At 45.7% G+C, this 14,338-nt stretch overlaps 1 protein-coding gene across 2 annotated transcripts in view; it reads left to right on the top strand.

Annotated features, from left to right (window-relative positions):
* The first annotated feature begins 11,440 nt into the window (after positions 1–11,440).
* Btbd9 (BTB domain containing 9) overlaps positions 11,441–14,338 on the top strand; it is a 369,270-nt gene continuing 366,372 nt past the window's right edge. Inside the window, exon 1 of one of the 2 annotated variants that reach the window (XM_052744486.1) lies at positions 11,441–11,603. The gene's annotated coding sequence lies outside the window, so the exon portion shown is untranslated. Of the gene's footprint in view, positions 11,604–11,919; positions 12,083–14,338 lie in introns of those variants that run through there. The other variant, XM_052744488.1, reaches the window with a different exon arrangement.

Below are 14,338 nucleotides of genomic sequence, written 5' to 3'. Positions count from 1 at the left end.
CTTTCTCGGGAACGATGGGAAATCATGACTTGCTGTCATGATCATCACTTGCTGTGATATCGCAGGGTCAGTCTTCCTGGCAACCACTCAGTGGATTCTGATTCTGAAAACAAGTTCAAGAGTAGAAATTGGTTAGCATTTGTTGTTGTTTTTTCCAGACAGGGCTTCTCTAGCCCTAGCTGTCCTGGAACTCACTCTGTAGACCAGGCTGGCCTCAAACTTGCAGAGATCTGCCTGCCTCTGCCTTCCGAGTGCTAGGAGTAAAGGCGTGCACCATTACTGCCCAGCTTGGGTAAGCATTTTCAAATTTTGAATGAGTGGCCCTTGGTCTTTCCATCATTCACCTTTGATTTCTTTTGAGAGTACAGAGTGAGCAAGACATTGGCTGGCTGCCCATTGGCTTTCCTTTTAAAGCCCATGTTCTCATAGCTCTCTCCATGACCATTCATCAACTGCCCCTATGACTTTGTAATCATGTATTACAGTGGGACCTTTCTTCCTATTGAATTAAGCAAATTTAGTTATGTCACGGTACTTCCTACTTTCAGCTCTTCACCTGATAGGTTTTTCTGCCAATACATAAGCCATCCCCCCCTCTCCCACCCCCACCCCATGTTCACTTCTCAGAAGAACCAATATTACAAGTCAGGAGAAACAGTTACCTCTAGGGAGGAGGAATGATAGTTAACGGGAAGCACAGGGGCTTGGGGGTGGGTGCACACAATGTTCCATTTTTTTTTTTCCTTTTTACTATGGGTATACTGTGAAAGTCTAACAAGCTGTATTTGTGTGCCTTGCTGTTCCTGTGAGACTTCAGGTAAAAACAATGCTCCTCCCCCAAAAGGAAAGGACCTTAACTGGGAGAAGATTGACAAGAGGAGCACTCTGTAGGTTAGAACAAAGCAGTCTCCTGGATCAGTCGTGTTGATAGCTCCTTACCATGGTGTACAGTTAGTCACTGGAGAACACACTCTGCTCATTAAAAAGTATTTTTAGGGACTGGGGAGACAGCTAAGAGGCTAAAAGCAGTAGCCATGCAAGCTGGAAGCCACATTTTTAAAAAAATGGGGGTGTGTGGGGGGGACTGGATGTGGTGGCATGCATCTGTAATCCCAACACTCCTGTGGCAAGATGGAGGGTGGAGACAGCAGAATGGCCCAGAAGCTGGCAGGCCGGATAGCCTGAAGTACACAATGCTCACAGTTGCCCTCGGAATGCCCTATGTGTATCCTGGCACGTGCACACACAGGCTTTCCTTGCATTCGCTCCCTCTGCCGCCGTGAAGGAACCTGTGCTCGCTAGTTCTCATCTGACTTTCCTGACTGGTCTGTTTCCAGTCTCTCTTCTCTTTTAATACAGATGAGATTAAAAAGGAGCTGATTCCAGGCAGAGGACCTTGACTGCATTGCTAAACGTTTGTCTTTGGGGATTCTTCCTCACAGGGTGACTGACTGCCAGGTTCCAGACAGGAGTGGGAGGATGGAGTGAATGTGAACTATTCTGTCCCTGTGCCTGGAACGGAAACTATTCCTTTAATCCTCCGTCCTCAGCACTGCCCTTTCTGTACAGTCTCTGCTTTCTTTGGTGATGTCTCCCACTTTCAGGGCCTTACCTATCATCTCTTTGATAAAATCATTTGAGGAGATAAAAAGATTAAGGCTGTATCATAGGCAGAGCAAACACAGAAGTCTAATTAATGCACAGTACTATTTGGCCTCTGTGCGTCGGTCTTCCTTGACTTTGGGAACAAGACAGATAAGCTTATTTCCCCACATGGAGGAACGCCTTTCACTTTTGCCATTTATGTGCCCTTCTGGTCTCATGCCTCTCTTCTATCTCCTGATCAGGGTATTCTTCTTTTTATGTCCTTGGTCTGTCACATTCTGACTGACTGATGCCTTTTTATTTCTACCCTAAAGCAGCCCCTTTCAGATGCTGGCATATCATAACCCTCAGAGGAAATGGTACACTGTATGAAAGAAGCCTGCCACAAAAGACCACAGACTGGATGATTCGTTCCTATGAAATGTCTGGAGCTGCCAAATCTGCAGGGACAGGAAGCAGATTACTTGTTGCCTGGGGCTGGAATGAGGGGTGGGGAATAAGGAGTAACTGACAAGAGGTTGGCATTTCTTTTCTTTGCACTGAAAAGGTTTAAAGTTGGAGCAGACATTTGCAAAGCTTTGTGGACATACTAAAATCCACTCAACTGTGCTCTTTAAACAGACTCATATTCTAGTAAAGTTATTAGAAAAAAACTAACAAACAAAAAACCAGAATGCTGTAGTCACTGATCAGCTTTCTGTCACTAAAAAAATACAATACCAAGAAGAAATAATTAATTTATGAAGAAAGATTGATTTTTATTTAGTACATGTGTGCATATGTGTACATGCGTGTGGGTACTTGTGGAGGCCAGAAGAGGTTGCTGGATTGTCTGGAGCTGCAGTTGTGGGGGGGGGGTTGTGAGTTGCCCAGTGTGGGTGCTGGGAGCTCAACTTTGGGCCTCTGCAAGAGCAGCAAGTGCTCTAACTGCTGGGCCAAACTCTCCATCCCCAGAGATGGTTTCAGAGGTTTCAGACTGTGGTCACTTGGCCTGGTCGTTCTGGGCCTGTGGTGAGACAGGATTAGTGTGGTGAGGAGAGCTTCTTGCTTTGTGGTAGCTGAGAAGCAAAGGCAGACTTTAGCTTTATAACAAAACCTAGTCTCCAAACCCAGTAAGCTATGAGTCTATAAGTATACCCATCCATTGGTAGGTCAGAGGTCTTATGATCCAATCCTCGTCCACAGGCTTCCCTCTTTATACTTCTGCACAGGGGGATCCAGCCTTCAATGTGTGGGGTTTTGTAGGGCAGTCCAGATCTAAACCATGACAGTTGCTTGAAAGACTCTGGGCCTTCACCCTAGCTGAGGCTGCTTTCTTCCCTAGGCTTCAGAGGGTCTGATTTAGTTGCAACATACATTTATGAAGAATTCCTATGTGCTGCTGCTCCTGAACCACACCCTGAGAACCACGGCACTGCAGAAGCCCATGCCCTGCAGCAGAGCTATGAGTCAAGCATGGTGAGCATGCCTGTGACCCCAGCTGCTCTGGAGACCGAGGAGGGGAATCACCTTTCCCTTCTTTACTAATGTGCAACTTGCGCCTTTACAGTTCAGTATACGTTTATGTCTTCTTTTCATTAACTGAAAAATGCTCCACAGTATATTTCATAACTCACCCAGCTTACTTCCCTACTGAAGAACACTCTAGGTAGGTGCTTCCATTTTCTTTATTATTTATTTTTTTTATTTTTTATTTTTTTTGGTTTTTCGAGACAGGGTTTCTCTGTGTAGCTTTGTGCCTTTCCTGGATCTCGCTCTGTAGACCAGGCTGGCCTCGAACTCACAAAGATCCACCTGCTTCTGCCTCCCAAGTACTGGGATTAAAGGCATGCGCCACTGCCCGGCATTTTATTTTTTAAAATGCAGCTAGTCACCGGGCAGTGGTGACGCATGCCTTTAATCTCAGCACTTGGAAGGCAGAGGCAGGAGGATCTCTGTGAGTTCGAGGCCAGCCTGGTCTACAGAGCGAGATCCAGGAAAGGCACAAAGCTACACAGAGAAACCCTGTCTTGAAAAACAAAACAAAACAAAATCATAGTAAATATCCTCAGTATGTGTGTGTGTGTTGGGGTATGTGTGTGTGGTGGTATTGTGTTCCCCAAAATATTGTGCACCCTAATAAACTTATCTGGGGTCAGAGAACAGAACAGCCACTAGATATAGAGGCCAGAAAATGGTGGCACACACGCCTTTAATCCTATCACTTGGGAGACAGAGATCCACCTGGATCTCTGAGTTTAAAGCCACACTGGAAACAGCCAGGCATGGTGACTCACGCCTTTAATCCCAGTAAATGATGGCAGAAAGCAGAAAGGTATTTAAGGCATGAGGACCAGGAATTAACTAGCTTAATGCTGGTTAAGCTTCAGGCTTTCGGGAAACAGTTCAGCTGAGATCCATTTGGATGAGGACTCAGAAGCTTCCAGTCTGAGGAAACAGGATCAGTTGAGGAATTAGCAAGGTGAGGTGGCTGTGACTTGTTCTGCTTCTCTGATCTTCCAGCATTCACCCCAATACCTGGCTCCAGGTTTGTTCTTATTAATAAGATCATTTAAGATTCGTGCTGTGGGGTGGTGGTGGTTTACATTGGCAGTTTTCAGGGAGAATGGGTTCCCTGGAAGATCTACACGCAGGTACATTTCAATTGTAGGAGATACTGACACATTCCTTTCCAAGGAAACTGTAGACATTCACAGTCTCCTTTGATCCACTATCCCTGAGGACAAGTGAAATGGAATGTTTTTTCATACTTTTTTGGCAAACTGCATTTTTCTATTTTATGCAAAGCAGACTTGGTTCCTCTGCCCATTTTCTTCTTTTGGAACATTTGCCTTAGCGCTTTTATGTCAACCGTTTTAGAAACTTCCCTGTTTTTTCATTTTACTATATTAAACGAGGACAAAACTGAGAATCTAAAATATCTTCCCCTTTACCCACATTGATTTTCCTTAGGGTAGCATGTGCATGTCCTACATCAGCTACCTGTGGGTATTTGTCAAACAGCAACAAAAGGAGACTTCCTGAAAACTCTCCAAAGAGGGTGATGGGTATCAACAGATCCAAGTCACTCTTACATCACTCTGCCTTATCTGCCCGAGTCTCATGTGATTTCTAGACCAGCACAATCCAACAGAACTTCCTACAGTAACCCAAACGGTCCATAGGGGAACTGGCCAACACAGTGGCTACTGAGTTCTTGAACGTAACCAGAGACTGAGAAGTGAGCTTAAACTGGAGCCGGCCTGCTGAGCCTGCAGCTCTTGGCTGTTAGCTCCTTGAATCCTGACCCCCCACTTCACCCCTGTACCCCTTCTGTGTCTAGCTCACAGTAACCTGCAAATGAAAAATGGCAATAAGAAAGCCTAGGCAATCACTAATTTTTTAAGGCTCTTGGTATATCAAGAAATGAAGAAATGCCAAAATGTAAGTATAAACATTGTGATATGCTATAATATTTGCCTTGCACTTACACGCTGCTTTTGTATCCTACAATGAAGATAATGTCAGGATTAAAATATTCAACCGATGAGGTAACCGGTAGTTACATCATATTCCACCACTCTCTACCATCACCTACATAAATATTAAAGATCTATTAAGACAACAATGAGTCTTTTTGATTTTTCATGTACTTTGTTAAAATTTACATGTGGAAACATATGTACTACAGAACATGATCAGATTATTAATCTGTGAGGTAGAATGGAGTTATAAGCAAAGACGATAGTATATAGAGAATTATTCTTTGAAATTCAAGCCTCCTGGAAGACAGAATTGAGAGAGAGGAGAGAAACTGAGTGGATTGTAGAACTCGGGACTTGTTCACTATGATTTCATTTCTCCATCTCCTTCAGAAGGAAAAGTGAAAGGAATGTCATCCTGCAGAGTTGCAATTGTCGAAACTTCTCTGGGGATAACTCATTCTTCCTGCTCTTACTAAACCGGGGAGACTCATTAGACACGGTTCCCAGCCTGAAGTGAGGGCAGAAGGCTGCACTTCATGCCTCAGACAGCTATCATAAGCTTAGTCACCATTCACGTTCTCCAAACAACTGAGGGCAGCTGCAGCTGCACAGAGACTGCAAACATTTATACATGATTCTGAGCAAGCAAAACCCAAGCATGCTTGGATCAGGGAACAAACTAGAATGCAGATATGCAGATAGTCATAACTTTATATCAGGGCACTCAGTCATGGTCACATTTTTTTCCTCATCTTTGTTTGGTGGTGCTAGGGATGGAATCCAGGGCCTTGCATGTGTTAAAGCAAATCTGGGTTTCATTCCTGGCCCGAAGCCACAAATCTGACTCAGAGCTTCCGGGCAGCCAAGATGAAAAGGGGAATCATGGGGCCAGTTTCCTCATGCACAAAAAAATGACACCTGTCACTCGAGGTAAAGTCACTTCATAAACGCTTGGCTCTGAAAGGAACTGTCCTGTGGGAGATTTCCTTCAGGGAATGCAAAGCCATCAAGTGCACAGCAAGTCTTTCAGGACAGACATTCATAGGTTCTGAGGGGCTGTTCCTTCTGGGGAGGCGTGATACTTGACAAGTTGGTGTCACACTCGTGGCAGGGGGCAGGAAGGTTTGTGAGCGTGGGCTCGGGACAATATGGACAAGCATACTTTCTGTGGGACCAGCTATCACTGTGTGCTTGGCTAAAGACAGATACACACTGTTCAGAATTCAGTAATGTCATCAGCAGATGGGAAGGGGGTTGACAACTTTTTGTAAAGAGTGAGCCACACCATGTGATAATTGTCAACCTTATATGACCATTCCTGTGTCTATGGTAGTAGCTGGGGGGCACAGGCAATCTAGGAATTTTCATTAAACCAGGTGTCCAAATATAAGGGGGAAAAGTATTCAAGATCAAGTTTATCAGAAGGTCTGTAAATTCATGGGTTATTTTCTCTTTCTTTTTTTAAAGTTCATTTTAGTTGCCAATATTTAGAGATTAATAGATCTCAAGTTCGACAATGTTGGTTGCTTCTATTATACCACATGGCAAAATCTGCTAAGAGGGGTATAGAACATTACCCATCTGCTTGAGCTATTTAAGAACTGAAATGCTCTGCTGGAGAATGGTAGGAGATTTGAATTAAATTTTTTTTTCAAGAAAGTATTAGTATAAGCATTAGTATATTAGTATTAGTATACACATGTGTGTATCTCTGGGCAGGTATGTGCATATGTGAGTACAGAAGTGCGGTGTCCAGAAGAGGGCGTTGAAGCCCCTGGAACAGGTGTTACAGGCAGTGAGCTGCTCCATATGAGTGCTGGGACTCAAACTCAGATCCTCTCCAAAAGCAGTACATACTCTTAACCACTGAGCCATCTCTCCAGCCTCATTGCTCGTTCTTGACTGTAAGAAAATCTGAGTGTGCTCTTATGAAATGTATGGCTACCAACAAAGTCGGAAGGATAACATACAAAACATCCCCCTTGGTAAAGAAACGAACCTTAGGCATGGCATGGTGGCACATTCCTTTAATCCCAGCACCAGAAGGCAGGCAGATCTCTGAGAGTTCAAGGACAGCCAGGGCTACATAGCAAGGCCCTGTCTCACAAACAAAACTAAACAAAAAGAGATTAACCTGGTATCACTGAACTTAAGCCAATTAAATTGAGGACATGTCGTTTTGGAATGACATTCATTCTCAATGACAAATGGTAACAAGGATAACTACATACATTAAACTCCATCATAACAAAATATTATCAACATATAGCAAAACAGACTTTCTTGTTTCTAAGGCATGGAGATTATGTGTCCAAAGAACCCACATATTATCTAGATTTTATATATATAAATAAAAAACCAAGAAAGGCCACAACTTGGCTAATTTATGCTACTTGAAATACTTTCTGGTCTAGACAATGATTCTTTCAATCTGGACTTTCAAAGTCATGAAACTTGAAACTAGTTCTTACCCAGAATCTCAATGAGAAATTAAAGTTACAAACATTTAAAAAAGTGTGTGTGTGTGTGTGTGTGTGTGTGTGTGTGTGTGTGTGTGTGTGTGGCTGGCCACATGCATACCAGAGCTCATATGTGAAGGTCAGAGGGCAACTTTGAAAACACTTTATTTTTTGTATGTATGCATGAACATTTGTGCCATATCCATGTAGCAGCCATGGAATGACATGCAGAAAGAAGCTGGCTCCCTCTGCCATCTGGGTTCCCTACGATTGAACTCAGGTCTTCAGGCTTGCACAGCAAGTGCCTTTCTCTATCTGTTGAGCCTTTGGCTAGCCCTGAAACATTCTTTTTAAAATGAGGCTTTTTAGCCGGGCGGTGGTGGCGCACGCCTTTAATCCCAGCACTCGGGAGGCAGAGCCAGGCGGATCTCTGTGAGTTCGAGGCCAGCCTGGGCTACCAAGTGAGTTCCAGGAGAGGCGCAAAGCTACACAGAGAAACCCTGTCTCAAAAAACCAAAAAAAAAAAAAAAAAAAAAAAAAAAAAAAAAAAAAAAATGAGGCTTTTTAAATTATAAAATCTATGCTGTCAATAATTTAGAAAACAAGAAAAATGTAGGTAGTTTTCCCAATTATATATGCAGAAAAGCTTCAAACCAACTTCTATAGTTTGGATCTAGAATATTCTTTCAAAGGTCCCCAGGGGAGCATCATTAGGAGGTGATAGGGCCTTTAAGATGTGAGGCCTAGTGGTGGGTCCTTAAATCATGGCCTGTTTGTTTTCTTTTTGCTTCCTAGTCATGAGGTGAGTGGTTTTGCTCTGACATGCACTCTGTCACTCCACAGGCCTAAAACAATGGAGCCCCTGGATACCAGACTGAAACCTCTAGAACTGTGAGCCAGAACAAACATGGTTATCTCAGATATTTTGTTAAGGTGATGATGGGATACTACCATACCAATGGAAAGAGATATGCACACCAATCCACTCAGTTACAAATGCCAAGTGAGCAAATTTACTCAGGGCTTCGGGGCAGGGATATGAATGGGAAACATGATTACACAATTCAGTTATACGACTGGTATAGCCTATGAAGAGAGACGCATCAGCTATCCAGAGGGCCCAAGGATTTGTGACTTTCAGCTCAGAAAGAAGAGTCTCTCTGGTGTTCATGGAAGGGACAGAGTGGGATCACACACAGCAACCCTGCAACACAAACACTGCTGAGTTGTGTAAGCCATGTTTTCTAGCACCTCGCCATGTGAACAGGGAGGATATGTTATGAATGGTTGCAGCACATGGGTTCTAGCATCGGGAATCCTGGCTCTATCACTTATTAACTTTGTGAACTTGAGTAATTACTTAAACTTTCTGTGATGTAGCTTTCTGATCTGTAAGTATTGTAATTAATAATATCACCTACTCAAGGGCTGTTACAAGACTTGTAATGCCTGTAACACTGAAACAGAAGGAGCACAGATACAGGAATGCGTACCTGGCATGTAGTAAGCACCATTATTACAGTGAATGCTACAATGCATGGGCATTATATTAACATTACGGAGAAAGAGCATTTTAACCAATTCAGGACTCCGATAGAAGGTTTCCTAGAAAAGGACTGAATGTCATGGATCTAAACCTTGGTCTATTAGCTGTTTCACCCTCATAGTCTGCCTACACCTTAAGAGAACCAACCAAACAACAAACCCCATTTATGGCAACCAGCTATCTACTCATGTGTTTACCTCACCTCCAAACTGAATAGCTTGCATAACTGAGCGGTAGCCATAGCTGTCCAGAGAGAAGTATCACAGCTTATACTAACTCTTAAGTGTTTGGTGAAACGGCCTTAGTTGGATTTTTAAGGATGCTGTTGTTATAAGCAACTGATTCTAACATAAAAGTTGAGGTTATATTTTTGCCTTGATTGATCTCTTTCATGTCTGAGGGCTTAACTTCCTCCAAATCTCAACTTCTCTCATCTGTCACAGACCTCTGTAATTTGGCTGTTTGATGGTTTCCACTAAATGTGGAGGGCCCCTCCATGAGACCATAGTCACAGTGAAGCAGCCTGATAAACTGTGCTTTTTTTTTTCTACATGAAGGAGAACGCACCAGGAAACTCTCGTCTTTATTGTTGACTGCACTGGTTTCTTATGGCTGTTGTAACAAGTTAGTAAAAACTGAGTGCTTTAACAACAATTCATGTTAGTGTTCTAGAAGTCAAACGTCCTAAATTCAAGAATCCAGTTGCTTGCCCTTTCCAGCTTCTATAGGCTGCCTGCACTCCTTTGGATCCATTTTTAAGGCCAACTGGGTGATGTCTTCAAATCTCTGTGACCTCTGCTCTCAAATGCCCTTTTCCGACTCTGATGCTCTTGTCCCCAGCCCAGCAGGCCAATTCAGGGTATCTCATGTCTGTAACTGAACCATATCTGCAAACTCCCTCCTGTGATGTTACAGAACATATTAGCAGATTATGGAGATGGGGGGAGGGCTGTCAGTGTAGGGAACATTATTCTGTAAAACACAATTAACAAAGTTGGAATTGGGTGTTACCTGTGGGCACTTTCCTAATGTTAAATTCTAGGATTTACTTTGTATCCCTGGACTAGGCACCTTCATTCCATCACACCCTAACAGTTTCTTCAAAGGCTTCCCATGTCCAGTTTGCTCTTTTAAATTTATCAGTCTAGAAGCCAGTTCTCCAAGGACAAGTAAATTGGGGACATATGTAGCAAAAGCTAGAAGTATTAAATTGATGGATATCATTCCACATGAAAGGCTTGAGGGAGTGTGCTTCTCCAACCAACATATTCATTCACGTTCAAAGGCGTTGCTCTACCATAGTCATCGGCCAGGAATGCCATTACCGTCTAGTAACTCACCACCTGCGGACACAAAGGCATCTTTCTTTCCGTCCACCTATTTCAGCACCCATACTAGAATCCTGGCCTACTTATTCACCAACTCCCACCCCCACTCCCCACCAGTGCTGGCCTTCACATTTACATTCCCACTCGCAGCGCCTTGGCGGTTCTGATCACTTCTCCAGGGTACTACAATGCGATATTCCCTGGCCCATACCCTGCTGTTTCTGTTCATTTTCACTTCCTATTTAAGATGTCTTTGCTAGGAATTGTCTTCCGTCTTCAAATCCTCGAACCCAGTTGAGTACCTAACTTTCAAGGGCGACAACTCTCTAGCTTCAGCCAGGCTCAGACTTGCAACCCGATTTCTACTTCGAAGCCCACAGTCCCCGCTTTCCTTGCTGCTTCTTACGGGAAAGATGAAGTCCAGTGGGTTTTATACTTTACATTTGGTAGGTGGAATGGTGAGTAGTTATAGTCGGGCTTCTGCCACGGTCTTGAAATTAAAAGTTCGAAGACGACCAGGTTCCCCAGCAGCCTCGCACGCATTATTTCGTCTTAAATCCACAGCTGTCTACTGCAGGCGGTCGGGTATTATTTTTCATAGTGACAGCTCGAGGAAACTGAGTCAAGGGATTCCAGGCCTGGCCTTCATCGCACCTTAACGTTGTTAATGACTCACGTGGCTCACTCTTTCTCCTTGTAGAACTTTCTCGCACCTAGCCGACTGTCCATCAGGCAGGCGACTCACTGGAGAAGCTTAGGGATTTTCCCCAACAGGCGCTCCGGCTCTTCCCCATACGCAGTGACGCGATCGATGACGCTATTCAGTGACGTGCGATGACGTGACTTACCCTGAGCCAGGTGCCGGCAGGGCGGCCACACCCCGAGGGCTTCAGTTCAGGAGGGGCAGTGCCTCCGACGGGCGGAGACGCGCCACAAAACCCCGCCCGAAGCGACCCGGGGGGGGCCCTGAAATCCTAGGTCCTCCCGGCCCACGGGGGATCCGTTGCTAAGTGACGCCAGCGCGCAAAGCGCGTGCGCGGCCACGGCGGTGTGCGTGAAAGCGGGCGCGCGCCGCGACGGCGGCGGCGGGGAAGGCGGCGACGGCGGCGGCGGTCGAGGGGGCGGTGGCCACGAGGCAAGGTCGTTGCTGGCGGAAGAGACGTGTGTGGCGGCGGTTAGGTCGCTGAGGAACATCGTCGGGGTGAGTCGCCGGGGCCACTCGGCGGCGGGGGGGCGGGGGGGAGGTGGGGCCTGGCCGCACCTGCTGCGCGGGCCCGGGGCGCGGAGACGCGCGCCCCCCGCTCCCCCCCGCCATCGCCGTACCCGCGTGCGCCGCTCCACGCCCCTCGGCCGCTGGTTCCGGGGGCGGGGACGGGGGCTGACGAGGGTCAGTTCCCGGGCCTGGCGCTCTTGGGGCGGGGGTGGGGTGGGGTGGGGTGGGGTGGGGGCGCGCTGGAGGAGGGTGCGGAGGGACAAGTGACTGGATTCCCGCATGACGCTGCCAGTTTCCCTTCCACGGAGGACTTCGAAGCGGCAGAAGCCCGCGTTCCTCAGCAGCCTCGCGCCAGGACCGGAGACGCGACTTTGCCAGCCTGACAAACGCGGAAACGGGGACCCTCGGGGTTTAGGGGTTCACAAAGTTTTAGGTTAACCCCGAAAGGCTTCGTCGGTTCTACCCTGGTGGGTCCCGGAGTAGGAGCGGGTAGTTAGGGAGAGAGTTAGGAGTCTCGGCGCTAGATTCGGGCACACCCACGACCTGGGGAAGGCGACCTGTCAGTGTCGATGCCGGGCCGCCGCCAAGCAGTTGCCTGGACCTTCCAGCCTCACGTGTATGCCCACGTGCTTCTCTGATTTTTTTTTTTTTTTTTTTTTTTTAAATCCAGTGTTGGTAGCATTTTGAAGCCAGAGGACCATATCCAGCCAGTGTTGTTACTTCCTCATGGACTCGAAACTGCTCTTGTATTTATCTCCAAGAACTTGCTGTGCGCTGGGCCACTGCAAGGGCCCGGAGGGTAGGGCAGCCCTGCCTCTTGTGTGTGTTTTCTCTCCAAGCAGGCAGGCGGTTATTTATCGAATGAAAATATAGATTGCAGTCCACGTGTGGGCTAGAGTAGTGCAGCTGGAGTAAAAAGATGCAGCTAGCCATCAGTCAGTACTGTGCGCGGGACTCCAGTGGGTTGAGTGTGGGGTGGTTGTCCTAACCATCCCTGGGGAAGGAGGAGTAATGGAGACAGACGGAAGAAGTTGCTTTTTTTCCCCTTTACCTGTTAAAGGCAGTGCCTAGAACCAATGACCAGGGAGCACTGACATTTAGTCATGATTTATGCATAAAAATAGAGTGACATACCTTCAGTTTCCACCCAGCTCCACAATCCAGAGATTCAGTTTTATAGCCAAGGCTGTCAAGTATGGCATCTGAAGTTCTCACGTCTTGGAATCAGTAAAGCTGTGTAAAGCCGAATACTCAGGAGCCACTGTTCATTTATGAACTTTCGGGACTAGGGTCTTCCGCTTTCCTTTTCTGCCTGTGTCTCCTAGAAAACTGCGTGCTACAGAGCGGACACACAGTCGGTAGAGCATCACATTGTATAGATGGTTTTCGGAGAGGCATGTAGTCTCAGCCTTCCCAGAGTTAATACAACCGTTCCTCTCTTTCCAGAGTTGTGCTAAATCAGTGAGAGGATTGTGGGATCACAAGTGAATAGCTGACCGACCAGCCTTTTTCCTTTAACAATGAACACTAGTCAGGAAAAGAAAGCGTGTATATATAGAAGAATCATGGGACTGAATGAGGCAGTAGCATTAGATGGGGCTGTAGTATTGGAGAAATGTAGACATGAGGAGGCCAGAGGTAGGGGACTCGGGAAGGGAAGACTAGGGCTGGCCTTTAAAGGAGGTATAAAATTGGAATTGGGAAAGAAGTAAGAAGTCCTGTTGTGAAAAGTTAATGTGAATTTGTTCGTTGGATGTCAGAGGGATATTTTGAAGAGACTTGTGTTGACTGGAGCAGAGAAAGTTTTCTTACACAGAAATAGTAGAGAAAACTTAATGGGGATGCAGAGTTACAGCCGGCCTCCTAATAAATCCCTGGGAAGAGGGAGCCGCCAGAGGAATTGCTTCCATCAGATTGGCCTGTGTACAGTCTGTGGGGGCATTTCCTTAAGTGATAATTGACGTAGGAGTGCCTCCTTAACCCCCTGCAGAGCCACCCTGCAGGTGGTCCTGGGTTCTCTATGAAGGCAAGCCAGTAAACAGCACCTGGCTCCTGCCTCCAGGTTCCAGCCTTTGCTGTCCTTGATGATGGACAATTAACCTGTAAACAAAATAAACCCTCCCCCAAGTTGGTTTTGATTAATGTTTTATCATAGCAACACAAAAACTAGAACAGAGTCTGTTTGCATGGGGAATGAGGTGGTGTGTTGATCAGAATAAAGTCTCAGACAGGAATAAGTTACAAGTGTTATTGTTTTAAAACATCTATTTGTTTCTTGAGAGAGGGTCTTACCATATATCCCTGGCTGGCCTAGAACGTGTGTAGATCATGTTGTCCTCAGACTTAGTATGATCTTCCTGACTCTGCTTCCTGATTACTGGGAATATAGATATGAGCCATTATGCCATGCCTAAAAAAAATGTTATTTTCACTTAAAGGATATCCAGTTGATCCAGGACCAGAATTCTGTATCTTTCGATTTCATTTAGTAATTGGAATCAATGCTTCATTCCTGTGCTTTTTCCCTAGGTTGTCAGTACTACGTGGCTCAGCCCCCCAAATCTACCTAATGGGTTTAGGCTGCTGTTCTGGACAATTACAGAAATGATGTAACCAAAGTCGTCATCTAACACATTCAGTGACACAGTTTCCACTGAGATTATCTCTCACAGTGCCCTGCTAAGCATTTACTGCTGATCCTGTGACAAAATACAAATAATGTT

The sequence above is a fragment of the Peromyscus californicus genome, unplaced genomic scaffold (assembly GCF_007827085.1).
Source record: "Peromyscus californicus insignis strain IS unplaced genomic scaffold, ASM782708v3 Scaffold_19__1_contigs__length_69161282, whole genome shotgun sequence".
NCBI lineage: Eukaryota > Metazoa > Chordata > Mammalia > Rodentia > Cricetidae > Peromyscus > Peromyscus californicus.
This window is presented reverse-complemented; position numbering and strand designations above follow the sequence as displayed.